A 14,623-nucleotide genomic window follows, 5' to 3' on the forward strand; every position below is an offset into this window, starting at 1 on the left:
CCACTCCTTGCTGTGACCACATGAGCATCCGCTGATCCTAGAGGACAGGCACTGACTGCTGAGGAGGGCATGCTGTCTCTCAGGGAAAGTGTGAGCATGCATGACTGATGACTTTTCTCTCTTGTCCTCCACATCCAGCCCAGCTGTCCAGGAGGGTGGGGGGCCACACCTCTCCCACCTCCCAGACGGCTGCAGGGAACCCATCGGCACTGGTGCAAGTATTTGGACCTGGTGTGGCAGCACATCTCGGCCCTGCGAGGGATGCAGGAGACATGTAATCAGAGGATGCAGGCAGAGACAGAGTGGCGCAGTCGCTTGCTGGATGAGTTTGTGCAGCAGCTGTGGGAAAAAATCAAATAACTCCAATTGTGTCTAAGGAGGGACTGTGCAGGAAATCAAAACTCTCTAACAGAAAACTGCTGTAAGGGTTAAAAGTTTTCCAGGCCTCTCTCCCTGTAACAGAGAGAAATCATCTTAACTCTAATCAAGACCCTTACAATGCGTATCTCAACTTCACGAGACTCCTAGTCTGTCACAAATTGTTATGTAAACTGTTATCTTTGTCACAGTTTGCCTTGTAGACTCCTCACTCAGGTTCTCATGTGCCTTTGTTCTGTAAAACTTACTTCTAGCACACCTGGTGTGAACAGAAACGTCTCAGAGTACTTCTGCTGAGACTTTAATATGTTAAAGAAAACAATCAACAACTAAACTGTCTGAACATACTGTATAAAGGATCCCGGAAACTCTCTCTCAGGGCTGCTGCTGCTCTCACTCTTGTAGCTGTCAGCCTGCATGCATAATAAAATTTTCCTTTTGGATTTCTCTCCTGCCTCACTGCTTTGACCTCCAGCCTTGGACCTTTCTGGGGACTCTGTACCCCAGGGGAGCGAGATTTCCCCAACACAGCGCACTGCTATTTGCACTGCTATCTGGGAGGCCATGGCCTTCCCCGGTCCTGTGTCTGTTCCTGCTCCTCCTGCTCAGCCTGCCCTCCCCCTCCCACCAGCTCCCCCACCCCTCCCGTCACCCCCCTGCCCCCCTTCACCCGCTGCCATCCCAGACTCAGGTACAGCCGCACCTCCTGCCCAGGCCCAGCCAGCACGCGCAGCCATCTCCAAGCCGGCCTCCGCAGCCAAGGTGGCAGGGGTTCTTCATCCAGGTGGCACCCTCAGCCCTGAGCCTCCCTCCTCCCTTCCAGTTTGACATTCCCCTTCCCATCTGTGTGAGTCAGTAAGGGAAGCACTTTACTTTGTTAACAAACAATTTATTTTTGGGACTGGTTTGTGGCCTGTTTGGGAAGGTCACCAGTCTGGGGACTGTAAGGAGCCCATAGTTTGAGCAATTTGCCCAGAGCAGATGACGTCAGCTGTGCCCAGACCCGGCCTGGTCTGTCACAGCCTGTCTCTGTTCTCAGTGTGAATGTGGGGCTGGGAGGGGCTTTGGACGGGGAGGGGGGGGAAGGCACTGGAGGCATGGGGCAATCCCACATTTGGAAGGCTGTGGGGAAACTCATTGGGCTCCTTGGGAGAATCGCTCCCTCAGGGCTTCCTGAATGTGCAATCCCAGCTGGAGGGCTTGCTGGATGGCAGCTGTCCGGGGCTGCTCAAAGTGCCTCCCCTCCACAGCAGCCTCATGCTGGGAGGAAGGCCTCCTCTTTTCTCTCCACTACGTTGTGCAGCACACAGCATGCAGCAACCACATCGGGGATGTTGTGTTCCCCCATGTCCCGCCGAGCGAGAAGGCATATAAACCTGCCCTTCAGATGGCCAAAGGCGCCCTCCACCTCCAATTGAGCCCGATTCAGGTGAGAGTTAAAGAGGTCCCTGCTCGCATCGAGGTGTCCAGTGAATGGCTTCATGAGCCAGGTCATAAGGGGGTTCGCCGTGTCAGCCACAATGCACGTAGGTATCTGCACATCCCTGACTGCATAGTTTCACTCCAGAAAGAATGACCCAGCCTGCAGGCTGCGGTACAGGTATGAGTTCTGGAAGATGCGGGCATCGCGTGCCCGGCCTGACCACCCGACGCAAATGTCTGTGAATTCTCCCCAACACAGTGAAAAGCAGAAAAAAACCCTGAACCTGAAAATAAACTGCTGTGGTGTCCGAGGAAGCAGGGCAACCAGAGCAAGCACTGCAGCAGCTTTGCTTTCCTTCCAGGAGGTAGGCAAGCCAGAAGCAGGAGCAGAGCAACGGCTGTCCAGGGGATCCCTTTAAGCACGCGCGTCTGCAAAGGGCAGGCAGCAACACCTGGAAATAAAGGCTGCCCCCATGCCCTGCCAGAAGCACTTCTGGGTGCCTTCTTTTTTTGAAAGAGCATCTGGCAGTCTGGACGCTCTTTTTCAAAAAAGCTGATAGCATGATGCGGAGCAAAAAAATCAATCTAGAAGCTTTTTCAACAGAGGCTTTTTCGAAAAATACTTTAGAAAAAGCCTCTGTTGAAAAAGTCATGTAGTTTAGATTCACCGTTGGTGGCCATTTGCTGATAGACAGGCACAAATCTCTAAGGGTGTGTCTCCACTACAAAGTTAATTTGAACAAACAGCCATTAGTTGAAATTAACTTTAATAGCGGCTATACATACAAACCGCTTAATTCGAACTAGGCGTTACTCCTCGTAGAGTGAGGTTTACCTAGTTCGAATTAAGTAGTTTGAATTAAGGGCTGTGTAGCCACTTAATTCGAACTAGTTGGAGGCTAGCCCTTCCCAGGTTGCCCTGGTGGCCACTGTGGGCGAAACCAGGGAAACTTTTCTGCCGTCTTCCTGGCCCCGGAGCCCTTAAAGGGCCATGGTCTGGCTAGAGTGCTCGTGCCAGTTGCAAGCCTGCCAGCACCCAGCCAGCAGACCCTGCACCTGGCACGGCACGAGCCAGCCAGCGGCTGCCACCCAGCCCTCTGCCTCTTCCCAGAACCAGGCCGACGGCTCCCAGGAGCCTGCCTGGGGCTGAAAGAGGTGGGCGCCTGCCTGATATAGTGCGGAGATCGTGGATCTCATCGAGGTTTGGGGGGAGGCCTCCAACATCCATGATCTCCACACTAGGCACAGGAATATGGCCATCTAGGGCAGGATAGCTGCCAGCCTGGCCACCAAAGGTCACATGTGAACCCATGAGCAGGTTTTCATGAAAATCAAGTTGGTCCAGTGAGATTCCCGGCCCTGAGTTTAGAACATAAGAACGGCCATACTGGGTCAGACCAAAGGTCCATCTAGCCAAGTAGCTTGTCTGCCTACAGGGGACAGCACCAGGTACCTGGAAGGGATGGACCTAAGACAATGACCAAACGATTTGTCTCGTGCCATCCATCTCCAGCCTTCCACAAACAGAGGCCAGGGACACCGTTCCTACTCCATGGATCCAACCTCCCTGAATTTATCTAACTTCTCGTTAAACTCTGTTATAGTTCTAGCCTTCACAGCCTCCTGCGGCAAGGAGTTCCACAGGTTGACTATGTGCTGTGTGAAGAACTTTCTTTCATTAGGTTTAAGCCTGCTGTGCATTCATTTCATTTGGTGTCCTCTAGTCCTTCTATTATGAGAACTAATGAAGAACTTTTCTTTATTCACCCTCTCCATACCACTCATGATTTTATAGACCTCTGTCATATCCCCCTCAGTCTCCTCTTTTCTAAGCTGAAAAGTCCTAGTCTCTTTAGGGGTTTGGAACAGGTCCCATATGAAGATAGGCTAATCATTGTAGTTGCCCTTTTCTGAACCCTTTCCAAGGCCAAAATATCTTTTTTGAGGTGAGGAGACCACATCTGTACACAGTACTGAAGGTATGGTGTACCATAGTTTTATACTTCCCCTTCTCCTGCTTCCCCTGGCTTCCCCCTTCCAGCTCCCTCCTCCCAGGTTTCCACCTCCACTCTCCCAGCCTCTCTCCTCAGTCTCCCCAGAGGTTAATCCCCACCCTTCAGTTTTCAAAAATAGAAACTCTCTTTATTTAACAACACACGTGTCATTTATTTTTTACATCAGGAAAGGTAAGTGGAAGGAGGTTAGGGAGGAATGGGGAATGAGCCCCCGATGGGGAGGGCTGGGGTGGCTCTGCGGGCTCCTCGGGGTGGAAGCTCTCCTGCAGGGCCTCCTGGATCCTGACAGCCTCCCAATTGATCCCCTTGGATGGCAGCCTGTGGCAAGTGCAGCTGGGCTGATGGCCAAGTGCTTTGATGTGCCTCCAAGACAGGACTGCTTTGCTGTCCCTCATCGAGGTAGACAAGCAAGTGGGGAACCCTGAGAACTGTCTGTCTGGGGTGGGGGTCGGGTTCCTTTAAGCACAACCCTCGGCTAGGAGCTCCACACTCTAAGTCCTAACCTGATGCCGTGCAGGCACTGGTTCTGGCCAGCCTTAACTTTGGTTCAGGGTCCACTCAATGTGGATATGCTATTTCGAATTAGCAAAATGCTAATTCAAATTAGTTTTTAGGTCTAGATGCACTAATTTGAATTAGCTTAGTTTGAATTAACTAATTTGAATTAAGTTAGTTCCAATTAGTGCTGCAGTGTAGACATATCCTAAGGGTGTGTCTACACTGTACCATTTTTCTGGAATAAGGGACATTATTCTGGCAGAACAACAGTAGCATCCACACAGCAATTGCGTTATTTCAAAAGAAAATTGAAACAATGGAGGGCTTATTCCTCAGGGAATGAGATGTACCAGTGTCGGAAAAACGCCTCTTCTGAAAAAGCTTTTTCAGCAGCGGGTGAGCGACTGGATGCTCCACTGCTGCTATGTCAAAATAGCACCTCATTCTAAAGTTAGTCCTTTCCAGTGCATCCTGGGGTGCTAAATTGAGATAGAGCATCCACACTCCCTGGAAGCCTCAAAATTAGTCTGAGATAAGCTCCCCTAATGTAGATGTGCTATTTCCAAAATCAGCTTTTCCAGAAGATATCTTCCAGAATAGCTTTGTCCGAACGAAAGTTGCGGTGAAGACATAAGCCTGCAGTGTAAACATATCCTAAGGGTATTTCAAAAAGCACTTTGAAATCACCAACTAAAGCTCCACACTGATTGGATGCAGAATTGCATTTAAGGCCACTCAGAACCACTTCAGGCAGGGCTTCTGGTCAGCAATTACTTCTGGGAGCTGCTGCTTGAGGCTATCTGAGACCCTTTCACCTGGCAGGGCAGGCTCGTGGGCCCATCCCACCCACCCTGGGAGCGGCCAAATAGCCAACATAGACCCCCCCAGGGATGGAGCTGGCTCCCACATTAGGAAGGCAGGAGAAGGTACCTACTGAAGGCAGGGAGACAGAGTGGGATCTGCAGTGAACTCAGGGATAGGGCAGGGATTTGTCTGGGGAGCACAGAATGGTGGGCTTGATCCCACCCTCCTCTGCCCACACCATCTGCCTCAGGGATGGGCCTAGGTCCTGTGTTAGAGAAGGGGGATAAGGGACCCTCTGAAGGTAGCAAAGTGACCCCGCCCCCGGTACAGCCATTTCTCGGGTGCTTCTCCTTTCCCTGGAGGGACAGCAAAGCCTTTGCTCTGACTGATCTGGTTGCCCTTGCAGACACCTCAGCTTGCCAGTCGTGGAGCTAGAGCTGCCTCTGGGCACTCAATGGCCCTTAGCTATCGTGGTGCAGTTTCTACAGGCTGCCCTCCTGGCCATGCAGGAACGTAACCACCAGCTGATTGTCTGGGAGCGCAGCTCTTCCAGCTGCACCACGCTGTGCACCGCTGCTTCTTGCGCTGGAGACTAGATCTGACGGGTGGGACCGGCTCGACATGGAGCTCTGGGATGACCAACAGCTGCTCCAGAATTTGTGCATGAGGAAGGAGACCTTCCTGGAGCTGTGTTCCTGGCTCTCCCCTGCCCTCACACGACGGGACACACGCATGCGACCCACATTCCCCTCTGGAGAAGAGGGTCACCATTGCTGTGTGGAAGGTCTCCATGCCGGACAGCTACCGATGTGTCGGGAATCAGGTTGGTGCGGAAAAGTTGACCGTCAGGGCCCACGTCATGCAGGCGTGGCTCTCTCCAAAGGTCCTGGAAGAGGGGTGTGAAGTGCTGGAATGGGGAATCCTAGGGAAAGGGTGGTTGGGGGTGGTGGAGAAGCTGCTTTCCCAGGCAATTTTTCAGTCCCACCCTCACAGAGCCCTGCCAGGGATAGGCTACGTAGGGGGTGGCTCCTGATATGTGTGGGCAGGGAAGGGGTGGGCTGGGGGTCGTGCACGGGGCTCAGGCACCCCAGTGATTCTCTGTTTGGTGGTCTCCTGCTACAGGTGGTGCGGTGTGATGGTGTGTCGGGGAGCCCCCGACCCTGGGCCCCCATCCCCAGCCAGATGTGTCTCTTGGCCAGCCAGTAGAGTTAAAGGGTTTATTTCTTCTCAGCGACACAGCATAGCATAGGAGAGATGTTAACACAGGAGCGAGGGCAGACAGCCTTAGTCCTCTTGTGGGGAAGGGGCTTCACCCCCTTTCTTAGTCTTGGCTGGGCTAGGTGGAGTGAGGATGTTTTAGACCAACTCAACTCCCAGGCCCTACCACCCAGCCTGATTGCTGACCCTGCGTCTCTTCTTTTGTCTCACCCTCTGGGAACAGCCTTATCTGCTCAGGCTGAGACTTAGGTGTCTGGGGCTAATACACATGAGGAGTGACTCATTGGGAATTACACATAGCAACACAGCCAGGAGGGAACATTGGGTTACAAAGTAGACAGCACCCGCACTATGTCACATGTGGGCCATTGACACCAGCCAGCTGGTCAGGGTCATCCACCTCAGCAACACGGAACCGTGTGGCAGTGATATTATTGACGGCACCCACATCCCTGCCCAAGTGCTGACTACCAGCCATCTATGTATATAAACCACGAGGTTACTTCTCCATGGTCCCACAGGCCCTCTCAACTCCCGTGGGCAGTTTATTGACATTTTCTTAGGCTGGTCAAGGAAGGCACGTGATGCTTGCATCTTCTGCGACTCCAGAGTCTTCCAGAAGCTGGAGGCAGGCAGTTTATTCCCTGATCTCATCATCAGGGTGGGGGATGTGTTCTACATTCTGTTGCCCTGGCTCACGAAGCTTTACACCGTACACCTTGACCCTAGCAAGGAATGCTTCAATTCCAGGCTTGGCTGGGCCCGCCCTGTAGTGGAGGGTGCCTTTGGGTGTCTCAAGGTGAGGTAGGTATAGCTCCATATATTTATTTATATTAAGTAAATATATGGAGTTATACCTATCTCATAGACCTGGAAGGGACTTTGATAGGTCATTGAATCCAGTCCCCTGTCCTCGTGGCAGGACCAAGTACCATCCGTGGCAGATTTGCTCCAAATCCCATCCTTAAGGATTGAATTCACAACCCTGGGTTTAGCAGATCAATGCTCAAACCACTGAGGTATTCCTCCCCCAATAGGTTGAAATGTCTTGTCACCTGGCTGGATGTTGGGGAATGAAACATTCCCTGAAGTAGTGGCCAGTGTTCTGTGCTCTACAATATTTGTGATCTGAAGGGGGAGGTGTTCCTCCTGGGCGGGGGGTGGGGGAGCAAAGGCAGGCCAGGTCAGCAGGCTCTTTGAAGAGCTGTGCACAGCTGCCATCCAGCAGGCTCATCAGGTGGGGGTGCACATCCGGGAGCCCCTGAGGGAAAGTTTCTCACAAGGACCCCAGTGACACGCTCCCCAGGATCTCCCAACTAGGGGCCTGTGTCTTGCCCCTCTTTGCCTTTCCTCTCTCAATCCTCCCCGTCTTCCCCTGCAGAGACAATAAAACTGACATTGTTTTTTGGAAACAAAGTGGGTGTGTTTTTTATTTGGGGTCAAAGTAGCTGGAGAGGGGCTGGGGAAAGAATGTGGGAGAGGAAAGTGGGTGGAGGGAGAACCTTTGAGGGTGAAGGAGGGGTAAAGAGAGTCTCAGAGTTCTACAGAGTACTTGAAATAAGCCATTTTGAAATAGCATTGAGATAAGATACTCAAGATACACAATTTGAGCTATACAAATGATTTCATCATTTGGCGCTGTCTATGTGATGCCAAATTTCAAAATAAGGTGCTCTAAGAAAACGTCCCTTTTGCCTCATAGAATGATATTTACAGGGACTTTGGAATAATGAATCCAAAAAAACCAAGTTTGCTGTGAAGATGAGGGGTTGATATTTTGGGATTCTTGGGTATATGGAAATAGCCAAACATTACAGCTACACTGCAATGCTATGTTCACACTGGGGAATTAAGGTATTTTGGGGGTTATTTCAAATAAAGTATTTGAAAATATTTTTTAAAATAGTGTGTTCCCACATCAGGGAAGCATCAAAATTTGTGAGAGGTAGGCTCCCTTAGTAAGGACATGCTACATAGCATATTCTAAGAGTCAATGTAGTGTAGACATACTTTAACAAGTATTTCAGAATAAAACGTGCCAAAATGTAATGGGGAAATGCTATTTCAAAATAGAGAAGACTTGTAATTACTCTATCTGAGGCAGGCTTTCCTAAAGTGGATGTGCTACCTTGATTTAGAGCCCCAGGAAACACTAGAGCATAATTACTTTAATGGCCGTAGGAAGGAACTATTTGTAAATAGCGACAGTGGAGCATACACAATATTGCTATTTAGAAATAGCAATTTCAACAATGGCATTATTCTGGAACAAACTCATGTCACAAAAAATAAGAAGCCTGTTATTCTGAAATACGTTCAAAATAACGGGCTTCCCCTCTGGATGCTCACGTTACCACTTTTCTAAAGTGATGTCTTATAGACGTGCTGTTAGTTACTCCCCAGTGCTTCCTGGGACTCCATTTTGAGTGACTGTGGGGAGTACTTACTTTGTTATACAGCACAAGCCTTACATTGAAATAACAATCTTTTATAAGATCATCTGAGCATATACACTGAATCCATGTCAATTTAAAACAGGAAATATTATTAGGGTAGAAATGCCCCATTCCGAAATAACTGCCCTTAGCAGAGCAACAGTGACACTCGGTGGTCACCGGCGGTAATGCACGTATAATTATGTAGCGCCTGCACAGTGCCGCTCGGTGGTCATTGCAGGTAATGTAGGTATAATTCTGTAGCGCCTCCACAGTGCCACTCGGTGGTCATTGCAGGTAATGCACGTATAATTCTGTAGCGCCTCCACAGTGACGCTCGGTGGTCATTGCCGGTAATGCACGTATAATTTTGCAGCGCCTCCACAGTGACACTCGGTGGTCATTGCCGGTAATGCACGTATAATTCTGTAGCGGCTCCACAGTGCCACTCGGTGGTCATTGCAGGTAATGCACGTATAATTCTGTAGCGCCTCCACAGTGACACTCGGTGGTCATTGCCGGTAATGCAGGTATAATTGTGCAGCGCCTCCACAGTGACACTCGGTGGTCATTGCAGGTAATGCACGTATAATTCTGCAGCGCCTCCAGAGTTACACTCCGTGGCCATTTGCGGTATTGTGGGCACAATTCTCTAAGGCTGTGTCTAGACTCTAGACTGTGTACATTGGCCCAAGAGGGCTTTTTCCCAAGCGGGAGCATCACTGTTCTTGCGCAAGAACATGGACAATCTTATAGTAGATCATCAGTGTTCTTGTGCAAATTCTCGCAGCCAGTTTAGACAGCTGCCAAGATTTTGTGCAAAAGCAGCCACTTTTGCGCAAAATCTTGCCAGTCTAGATGCACCTTTAGGCTACGTCTAGACTGGCATGATTGTCCGGAAATGCTTTTAATGGAAAAATTTTCCGTTAAAGGCATTTTCAGAACAGAACATCTAGATTGGCAAGAATGCTTTTACGCAAAAAGTGCTTTTGTGGAAAAGCATGTGTCCCAATCTAGATGCGCTTTTCTGCAAAAAAAAAAAAGCCCCAATTGCCATTTTTGTGTTTGGGGCTCTTTTGCGGAAAACAAATCTGAGCTGTCTTCACTGGCCCTTTTGCTCAAAAGGGAGCAGAATAGTATTTCTGCAAGAAGCACTGATTTCTTACAGTAGGAAGTCAGTGCTTTTGTGGAAATTCAAGCGGCCAGTATAGACAGCTGGCAAGTTTTTCTGGAAAAGTGGCTGATTTTTCCAGAAAAACTGGCCAGTCTAGACACAACTATTCCCCAGAGGTATTTCAAAATAACAGGCCAATTCATGCTCACTCAATTTGTCCTGTGTCTGTTGCTAGTTGTCCTCCACGTACATTCAGTTTCCTCAGACTGGGCCTCGGGTTTGGGCAAGAGTAAGGGGTCTGGCTCTGGGTGAGATTTTTGAGGTGTGTGGGTTGGGGCAGGGTTTTGTGGGGTGGGAAGGGGTGAGGGGTTTTGTGTTTACCTCCACTGTCTCGGGCCCATGGGACATTTGAAATGGAATGGCTCCTAAGTAATTGCTACCTTTGTCCTTTACTAGTGGTGCTGGGGTGGGTGGGTGGGTGTAGGGCTGGGTTGCCTTTAGAACTGAGCACTCTCCTAGCAGCTGCTGCTCCATACTTAGCCACCCATGTTCTAATTTGTGTCAGGATTGAGGTCTGAGACCTTTGTGTATGAAAATTAAGTATTGGCGGAGCCAGTGGGGTCTAGAGGAGATGGGGGGAGGGAGCCTGAAAGGAAGCGTTGGCCAGTGTTGAAGCTCACATCATCAGAGTACAAGTTCTCACAGGTTGCCATTTGCCCATCATATTGGCTCTGGGGGGCATGGTGGGTTTCTTGTTTGTATCAGGTGGCCTGGCACTATAACAGGGAATGACCACCCTCCTTCATCTTGAGAATGAGGCAGCGTGTATCCTCTGTGGCACCAGGCAAGTAATGTTTCCTGCACTCTGCATATACTCCAGTTGAAACACCCTCTTCACTACATCTAAAGTAGCTATTTCAGCACCCAGTAGCTATGTACGCCCTGAGAAACCCTATTTCAGGTTCCTAAAAGGAAAACCTTGCCCCCAGAAAGAGGGGTGACTGTAGCCTCACCTGGTCACAGAGTTTGAGTCTGTGGAGATTAGTATTTGTTAGAAGAAGAGATGATAAATGCTTCAGCATGAGCTGCTCTTGCTGCTGCTAATGTAGAAATGGAGTAAAGGGAGTCTGTGGCGTATGAGTCTGCATTTATACCTTCCTTTGGCCTGCAAGGCATGCTGGGATATTGAGGGGCGGAGCTTATGGTAGCATTTAAGCTGGGCATCTAGGCCTAGGGAGTCATTCAGCTTTGGGTTCCTTTGAGGAGGTGTAGGTAGGTACTCCTACGATCATGGTGAGTGTTGATATTGGGTAATGCTGGGCTGTATTTTTGGTTAAAGTACCATTCTTCTGTTCTCATTTTTGATTTGTGATTTAATTGCATTTTATGTTATTTGTAGCGTATTTAATGCATGCGGGAAGATGATACAGGGAATTGTTTCTGATAGCCATTCTGCAAAACACACATCATTAGCATCAATAGGATTTCTAGAGTGTCTGCTGCAGAAGCATAGCAGTTTTCTGGCTGGGTTAGGCAGGGGCTGCTCTGAGATTACTGTAATGTGTAATGCAAGTTCTCTCTGATTCATTGTACTCATGGGGCTTTAGATGACTGAACGTGAAAGAAAAGGGGAAAAAATATAGCTGAAGTTAGCAATCAGGTTTGCAGTCGGGTTTTATTTGCATTTGCCAGTATTGTCCAATTTTGTATGGATCGGTGTTGTCATTTTCAAGATGCATGAATATTTTTATGCATTTTTCTCGTAGGTCCGTGAGTCCTCGACTACTGAGGGGAATGAGACATTGAGAGGGGAAACGCCCGTCAAATCGTCCTAGTTAAGTATCTGCCAAAGGGTTTGATGACGAGAAGCATTCCTGTTGTTGTGTCTTCTCGTTTTTGTATAGAAGCTCTCTAAACAGTGACCGTTGCTAACGGGAGTAGGAAAGGCATGCTGGTGGAAGGTCATTGTAGGAAGGGACCATGCATTTCCTCTGGAGGAAAGGGTGTTTCTGGGCCAGTGACCCATCTGTAGCTAGAGATGCTCCACGCTCAGTTTCCTGTCTGTTACAGTGCACTGGGCTTGCATAATCGGTCACTGCTACTTTTTTCTTTCATCCTCTTCTGGGTGTCGGTTTTCTGCAGAGCACTAGAGCATCTTAGTTAATGATGGGTTACTGTGGCAGCGAGAGAGGGAGGATGAGCAGGAGTATGTAGAAGTGTAGCCATTTTCTGTGTCCTGAAAAGCGATCGAGGGGGTGCGGCAGCGGGGCACGGGGAGTGTACTTTGTAAAAGAAATGTCTTTTGTTAATGAAGCAGTAGGCGGTTGAAGTTTGCTCATTGGCAAGAACGGTACCGGATGTGGATGCCGGTCGTCACGTTCCACGGAGGATCGTGACCATTTGTTCATTTGTCCGGGAAGACGTCACCGACCGAGGGACGACGACGTACGAGAGCGATGGCCTGTAGACAAAGGAAAAGAAGAGCTTGAGATCAGGAGGGGACATCAAAGTTAAGCATCTTTCCGAGAGTTGGATGGTCAGAAGGATTTGTGAGGCTGAGGTTCATTGTTTAGGAACGGAAGTCCTGTCACACATGGCTATTGTGAAGAGGGATGGGAGCGGGGGGGGGGTCATTATATGGAGGAAGTGAGTATTTCTCCCGAGAGAGCGATGCGCATGTTGTAGTAAAAACTAAGCGTGCTTCTTCCCCTGCATTGCTTAAGCTCGAAACAGCAGGTATCGTTTAGCCGATTGCATATGTTGTAGAAGCTGCTAATCTTTCTGCCAGGGAATTGAGTAAACTTGCAGTGACCAATCACGTTGCGACATGCTGACCAGAAGGAATGTGAAATCTATAAAAGTTTCAGCTCAGGCAATGCTCAAGGTCGACCTTGCTTTGAGCACCGAGCTCCTCCGCCCAACTTGTTTGCAAACAATAAAATAGAGTTGGACCCAGCCTGAAAGCGTGACTGTCTTGAGCCAAATTGAACTAGCCTGCAGGGGACGAAACTAGCAATTTATGCAAGAATGTCACTAGAGATGCACTGGGTTTGCACAAGCGATCACCACTATCTCTGTCTTTGGTTCTATATGCAGTTGTGGTTTTCTGAGGCAGATGCGAGCGTCCTAGCTAGCGAGAGGCCCCAGCGGGGTGGGAAATGTGGAGGGCTACATTCAGGAAGCGAGTTGCATCTTTGTCATAGATACACATGCGTCAGGGGTCTTTTGGGCTTTTGGTTATTTTAGCAAACGGAGAGCAATAACATAGTATCGTCGCTTTTAGCGATAATGTGGAATTTGTTGTTGACATGCCACAGGAGGATTCGAGTACAGAGCCGAGGGAGCGAGGCATGGCAAGTCCATCCTGTTCAGTCCTCGCGGTTTGAAGCAACGGAGACGCAAGCGGAAGTGGCATAACCGGTGGCGTCCGTGAGGTAAGTGTTAAGTTAGAGCTTTGAGTGCAGCCTTGACCAAGGCAATGTGGCCTTTGCTGTGTTAGGTGCGGTGGGCTAATTGCGAAAGGGTCCTCGGCTAATTACATAAGTTAACTCGGATGCTGTTTTTCCATGCCCGTCGTCGCTTGTAAGGTGGCGTGCTGTCGTCTGGTCATCAGTGTGGTCATCGTCCCGTACAATCGAACGTGTTGAGTTTTGTCACTTTCTTCGAATGGATCGTAGATGTGCGATATAGGTGTGGAGATTCGTCGGTATTATTGGAAGCATGGAAATAACGGTGAGGAGGGCTGTGTGGAACGTGCGTGGGGGGGGGATCATTGTGATACTAGCGTGGTGAGGGGTCTCGTGACATGCGATTCTTGATTTAGTTATTTAAGGGTTTGTGGGGGAATGGGACAGAGTCATGTTGAAATAGATGTCATTTCCATAAATGTAACTGGCTTACAATAGTCTTTAGCGCACAGGCCGTTTGTCACGTTCAATTTTTGTCATTGTTGTAGGTTCTGCCTCCAGAAGATATCTAATTTGGAAAACCAGCGATGCAGTTGGCGAGCGGGGGAATTTTTCCCTCACGGCAGTGGATTTGATTTCACATTTGCAAGTTAAGTACGGCCATTGATTGGGATGTTTGTTGTGCGTGCTCTGTGTTTCACTTGGGGAAACATGGTTCACCGGGTGCACGTCACTGGGAAAAATCACGTGTGTTTTTTGGAAGCGAAGGTCTGCATTTGTTGTACGTGCCTTAACTGTGAATTGTTTTCCATTTCCATAGGAAGCGTTCACCGTCGGTGCGATGTGAAGACTTCGCCATGACCGGAGAAGAGTTTGGTGTGTCTTTGCCGGTTTGGAAGATGAAGAGTTTGCATAGGATTCGCTTTCAGATTTGCAAGTTAAGTACGGTTCTGATCAGGGGTTTTGTTTTTCGTGTGTGCTCTGTGTTTTGCTTGGGAAATGTGGTTCACCGGGGGCATGTCACTGGGGAAATTCACCTGTGATATGTTGCACATATGCGTGTTTTGGAACCTGAGGTAGTTTGCGTTTTGTGTGTGTGCCTTAATGGTGAGAATTGTGTTTAATTTCCATAGGAAGCGTTCTGTGTTCGTGCCCTCTGAAGATTTCTCTGTGAGCGAAGAAGAGTTTGACTTGTCTTTGCCGGTTTGGAAGATTTGGTTTCAGATTCTTAAGTTAAGTATGGTCCCGATCAGGGGTTTTGGTTTTTGTGCATGCTGTGCATTTCACTTGGGAAATGTGGTTCACCGGGTGCATGTCACTGGGAAAATTCAC

General features: G+C 49.1%; 1 long non-coding RNA gene across 1 annotated transcript; it reads left to right on the top strand.

Moving 5' to 3' along the window:
* Positions 1-11,661: 11,661 nt before the first annotated feature.
* Positions 11,662-13,946, top strand: LOC142825566 (uncharacterized). The gene is made up of 5 exons (XR_012899965.1): positions 11,662-11,718; positions 12,199-12,393; positions 13,202-13,318; positions 13,472-13,616; positions 13,840-13,946. It is a non-coding gene; the product is annotated as an uncharacterized LOC142825566 (long non-coding RNA).
* Positions 13,947-14,623: the final 677 nt, after the last annotated feature.

Source organism: Pelodiscus sinensis, unplaced genomic scaffold (assembly GCF_049634645.1).
Source record: "Pelodiscus sinensis isolate JC-2024 unplaced genomic scaffold, ASM4963464v1 ctg152, whole genome shotgun sequence".
NCBI classification, from domain to species: domain Eukaryota; kingdom Metazoa; phylum Chordata; order Testudines; family Trionychidae; genus Pelodiscus; species Pelodiscus sinensis.